Source organism: Paramisgurnus dabryanus, chromosome 12, assembly GCF_030506205.2.
Source record: "Paramisgurnus dabryanus chromosome 12, PD_genome_1.1, whole genome shotgun sequence".
Lineage (NCBI taxonomy): Eukaryota > Metazoa > Chordata > Actinopteri > Cypriniformes > Cobitidae > Paramisgurnus > Paramisgurnus dabryanus.
Genome location: NC_133348.1, coordinates 25,271,972 through 25,277,971, shown reverse-complemented (window position 1 = coordinate 25,277,971; position 6,000 = coordinate 25,271,972). Strand labels below are relative to the sequence as shown.

Below are 6,000 nucleotides of genomic sequence, written 5' to 3'. Positions count from 1 at the left end.
TGGTGCCCTTTGTACTTCACAGGTATACATGACCTCAATAGCCGCTTTTGCACTATCGGGCCTGTGCGAGCCAGGGCTTCAAACGGGCCTCACGGAGCCAATAGCCTCAGACCTCCAGCTGTGTAGCCAAAATCACGACGTGTTTGCATTGTCAAGCCATTAGCGCCGCAGCGCTTCAGAAAACCCAGCCCTTAATACGCCTACCTGGATGTAACGTCACACAACTCCACCTGTTTTACCGTGAGGAAGTCACTTCAATCTGACAGGAGACGGGAGTGAGATCGCATCATCATACAACAAACATAATGAAAATAACTGAGGCGGCTGTTTGCACGGTGAAAGCCAAGATGAGAAGATCCGCGGTGTTACTCTTGAAGTTTATGTTGGCTTCACACGAGCGATCTCACGACGAGACAATATCAGATCAATAAGCAATAGTAAACTTTATGAAGTAGGATAATTACAAATAAAGTGTTCATCTACCTAATGTGCCATTATACTATATACACAATATTTTAAAGAATATAACGAGTCCTAGTTTTACATTTATGTAAAATAATCTTATTTTAAAATATGCACGTGTGTCTAAATATGTAACGTTAAGTTTGTAATTATAGTTCTATGGCGATGTAAACATACTTACACATTATAAGAGGTGTGATATCTTTAATCATGAAAACGTTAATAGTTGAGCATCACATGAAACACAAGGTAACTGTCTAATAGATATTTCAATAATGTGTCAATAAATAAATACTTTTGTCTATAAAGAACTGCCTCGAATAGCTGAATAGGACTGAAAATCACTTTAGCTTGCATCTCAAAAATAAAAACGTTTGAGAAATCATTAGAAAATGTACTCGTTAAGAATTCTGAATATACACAAGTATTTAAAAAGCTATGTTACAGTGGTTAAGTTAATGATGGTTAGATTTACCATTTTGTTGCATCTGACCATTTCTGTGTTTCAGATGTGATCCTTAGTAAGCAATCATTTTCAATAAACTGACAAGCAGCCGTAGTAATAATAGCGCGGTACTTTATTTACATATGAAGTTTATATCAGTGCACAAACAGGTGTATTTAAAGACATCTCCTCCGGACGGATTTTAAGATCCATGGCTCCTGTCGTCTCATCATCATCATCTTCGTTTCATCTCATGCTCTTTCATCTGTTGCTGTGTCATCTCTCATATACTAAATAAAAACTCCTGGATGACAAACTGAAAGCTTTACGTTGGCATTTTTCTGTAAAACGGACACAAAAGAAAGCAGCACATGTGATGTTTTGTATAAAGGGTTTGTAAATACACATACAGTATACCGACATATAAAGTTTGCTACATAAATTTTGTATGCAGATGTCACAAGGTGACGATCTTTTCGGGGCGGAACCAAAAGTCGGGAAACTTTGGTTCCGCCCGGATGTTTCCGCCCAGACCGGAGAACGGAAACACCGGACATCCGGCAGCTTCGCGAAGGCTGTAATCAGCCGATTGAGCACAGCTGTGCCTAGTTAAAGAGATCGCCGGGCAATTGGACAACTGGAGTACATGAAGGAGTATTTAAAGCACAGTTAAATCACAGTTCGGGAGTTCGGGCACGAGAGGGGGATCGACGCGGGGAAAGCTCCTCTGCCTAGGGCAGGAATAGTACAAACGTACCTTTTGAAGAGCCCGCAGGCTCTGTTGATCCGGGCTGCGCTCGGAGCGCGCGGAGAGAAGACAGGAGCTGCCTGGGGCGAAAGAAAGGCGATACGTGGTGGAGAAAAGGAGCACCCCGAAGAGAGCATTGTGCTGACAAGTCGTAGTGTGTGCTGAGGAACGGAGCTGTGCTCATTGTTAGACGTGGTGGCTGTCTGTATTTCTCTCTCTCTCCCTCTCTCGTTGTAGTTTACGGTGGACCTGCTGGAGTGAACGGAAAATCCTATGGGTAAAAAGGAACCTTGGTCTAACCAGTACTTTTGAAGGAGTAAAGCAGGAAGACAATTGACCTTGTTGTACAATGTAAACAAAGACTATCCGCTGTGAGTATACCTTTTTGGTGTGGAGTAACTTGCAGAAATTAACCTGTGTAACCGTTGGAAACCTCCAGGAGAAGGAGGGCGGCCCTACCCCTACAATAGTGTGGTGGGCGAGCCGTTAGAAGTGTAAAACCAAACAGCCACAGCAACGAGATTCTACTTTGGTCGTATTTCCATCGCCCCCATCTCAGCCCAAGCGCAGTGGAGGACACCGGGCGTTTCCCTTGTTGTGTTGCACTTATAGTGTGGTGAGTGAGACTTTGAAATTAATAAGCTTTTCACGTTGGAGTGGTGCTGTGTATTTGCTGTGGGTTGCTGTGTGTCTTGTTAGACGAAGCCCCGCATCATCCATTTCTTCTACTGGGCAGAGGACGGAGAGGCTAACGACCTCAGAAATTACTGCTACCATACGCAGTGTGCTGTTTCGGAGTACGAAGGGACGCAGATCAAGAGCTGTCAGTGACTGTGAGTAAGATATTGGAAATATTCGTGGTGTAAGCTTACCTGTGTCTGTCTTTGTCGCAGAGTCAGAGGCGAAAGGGTCCGCCGCCCCCGCGGTCTCTACAAAGGGGCGCCCCTGTCCAGGATTCGATCGCCCTACGGGCAGTGGAGATAGGGCAGCGCTCGACCCGGTGAGGTGGTGTGTGACCTTCGCCCCTCTGCTGACCTACGGAGGAAACCATACCTACCCAGAGAGCTGTAAGCAGCAGAGCCGGTGAGAAATACTCGAAGTCCCAGTAACAGTGTCTTTGTGTCCTAGCGGCCACCTGTGGAGAGAGAGGAGAACGAGAGTGAATAATTGAAGAACAGACTGTGAACGTGATACCTACCCAGAGAGCTGTAAACAGCAGAGCCGTGAGAAATACTCGAAGTCCAAGTAACAGTGTTTTTGTGTCCTAGCGACCACCTGTGGAGAGAAAGAAGAACGAGAATGAACATTAGGAGAGTGGACTGTGTGGAGTTCCAGTCGGTGGTGAAGGAGGAGAGCCTAGAGTGTCCATTATTTTAAGTTCCCCGTTTTCCCTTCCCTATTTATTTTTTAAGTAAATTAAATAAAGTACATTTTTAATTTATGCTTACCTTGTGTGTCTGGTCATTGGGGTGGCTTTGGGAATCTCCTCGAGGTGGAGAAAGGGGCGTGACCTTATTCACATCTGGGTCCACCCCTACCTGTGACACAAACGTTATATAGCATGTTAACTCACCGACTATAACGTAGATACCATCGTGACTCGAGTGATCACTTCTTTAATACATGGACGATGAAATGATGATCCAACACACATCCTTAATTTCTCAGCACTGTTACACTTTGTTCTGTGCCCGAAACTTTATAAACTTCTCCCGAACCGGTAGCAGTGTGCGCCGGATCTTTAGCATGGCGAGTTCGGCGTCGTAACACGTCTTTGCTTTTTACATATGCAGATCATTTTCTTCAGTCCGAAATACAAACATAGCAGGCATCTTCCGTTAAACAGTAAATTACTGGTGATCCCGATTATTTTTAAAGTTTTAAATCTGCAGACAGATGGTCTTTTGCCAGAGACTCAGATAAACTCCGCCTTTGACCTTTACCACTCCCCTAGCCCCGAGAAGCCCGCTCTGGCCCAAGGAATTCAGCGGGCCAGAAAAGCCGGGCCTTAAGCCCCAACGAAGCACCAGTGAAGCACGATCATGCACCGGAAGTGACAATGCAAACGCCACAGGCCTCGGCAGGCACTGGCATGCCCGCTTGAAGCCCGATAGTGCAAACACGGCTAATGTTGTAGGCCTACCTTTTGGGGTTGATTACTGTACCTTAAGGATGTAAGGTTTTGTACCCCTATTTTAATGTGTTGAATACCCATAAAGGTACAAAATGTACCTGATGGTACCACCCAGTGACAGAAAAGGTAAGTTTTGTATTTTTTTCTGACAGTGTACTTAACTTTACAGAGCAACTTCAGTTTAGTCAAGTCATAGTTGATCTGTTGGTCATCAGTGTCTTGTTACTTACGTCACACCATTGGCAATAATTGACTGAAACTCTCAGAATATTACTTCCAATGGCACAACAATAATGTGGGTTCTCTGATAAATGTAAACTGAATGTTCATCAGGCTCTGTATAAGGAGAGCAGTGCCCTGCTGAAAAAAAAGCAGGGCACTGCAATGAGAAACGCTCATTGCCAGATACTCAATTAATCTCATGTGCAATCAGACTTTAGTGTTAAGTGTATTTTGTGAACATGAGCATCTCTTTTATCACAAACCCTTATGACACGTGTGCAGCAGGCTCGTATTTTGACATGACGCATGATGCACATAGGTTCAAGATGCACCTAACACATATTTTGACATTTCGAGCAACCCACATGACACTCTGAAAACATATTCTGAATTTGCGCCCCTCGGAAGAGAAGTCACTGGCCCCCACTGTTTCCCGCTGGTAGGTCTGGAAAGCTGTTTTCAATTATGTATTAATAAAGAGGTATTTTTTTGTTTCTGGTTTCATGTGTTACATTACTTATCGATCTAAAGGTTATTTAGTGCTGTAACACATCCTAAAGTTTGCATTCTCAAAGTTTTATAGATAAAAAATAAACCGGGGTTAAAGGCGGGGTGCACAATCTCTGAAAGTCAATGTTGACATTTGAAATCACCTAAACAAACAAGTCCCTACCCCAATAGAATCTGGACCTTCTTTTGATAGACCCGCCCCACACATACGCAACCCAGGCAACAATGTTAGTAGACACGCCCTTTACTGCTGATTGGCTACACTGAAAAAAATGATTCATTCAATTTACTCAATTTTTTAAGGTAAGTGGTTGCAATCAATTTATTTAAGCTACATTTAAACAAACAAAAAAAAATTGTAAGGAAAAAAAAACAAAAAACTTTTAAATGTAGCTTAAATAAATTGATTGCAACCACTTACCATAAAAAAATTGAGTAAATTGATTTAATAATTTTTTCAGTGTACAAGTGTGTTTTGGTAGTCGGCCCGACTCCCTTTTCCAAAGCGTTTTTCCGACATCGTTTTTCCGACATCGTGCACTCCGCCCATTTTTTTTTATTCTCAACAATTCAAGTTTGTACTGTTGGGTTGCTTTTGAAACATTTGATGAAACTGAAATTTAAAATGAAAATAAAGGACAAAAAGGTCATAGTCTTGTATATTTACTAAAAACGAGTGTGAAATCTATCTTGTTTTTTTGTGTTACTTTTGACCAACCTGTGTGTTACTTTTGTCACACCTGATAGGGTCAAAAGTAACAATGTGCTACTAATGTAAAATTATACTTTTTTGGTTTTTCATTTGTTTAAAATTCGCTTTTAGCTTTTAAAATGACATTTTTTTCTGAAAAATTGTACTTTCGCCCCTGATCTCCCCTAAATTATTGATTCATTGTTTAACAAAATACCATTTAATAAGTTCATATCTTAAAACAGGACAGTGTATTAAAACTGTTTTGAAAAAACTACCCAGAGATTTGCAAACTATTAGTATAACTGACTCAAAAACTGGAGCAGGTTAGCATGAACATATGGTTTGTTTTAGACAGGAATTTCAAACTTTTTAAAATATTTCTGAGATTGTTTATATTGAACTAGAAATTTGGCTGTCCTTCGCTGTTTTGCGATGTTCCCTCAGCTGGTTTGCTTTGTTTGTTGCAAAATCCCAGTCAGGAGTTATTGCTTTCCCATGAGGAATGAATTGGCCTTTATTCAGCTGGTCAGAGTTCTCATTCACGGTGCATTAGTGATAATTGTGAGCTGATCTAAATCCATCACTGTACTGTGTCTGATACCGTTATGGACAAAACATTTCCCGGTTTCCAGTAATGAGATAAAGAACGTTTGGAATCTGTGACTAATGTTGCTGTAAGGATGACTCCTCGCGTGATGTATACGAATTAACACACACATAATGTTGGACACCTGTGTCCTATCTTACATAGTCAGAATTACATAGAGTCAATCTGGAACACATCA

General features: G+C 41.8%; 1 long non-coding RNA gene across 1 annotated transcript; it reads left to right on the top strand.

The window, feature by feature from the left end:
* Positions 1-2,209: 2,209 nt before the first annotated feature.
* LOC135739057 (uncharacterized) lies at positions 2,210-3,096 on the top strand. The gene is made up of 2 exons (XR_012338044.1): positions 2,210-2,271; positions 2,355-3,096. It is a non-coding gene; the product is annotated as an uncharacterized lncRNA (long non-coding RNA).
* Positions 3,097-6,000: the final 2,904 nt, after the last annotated feature.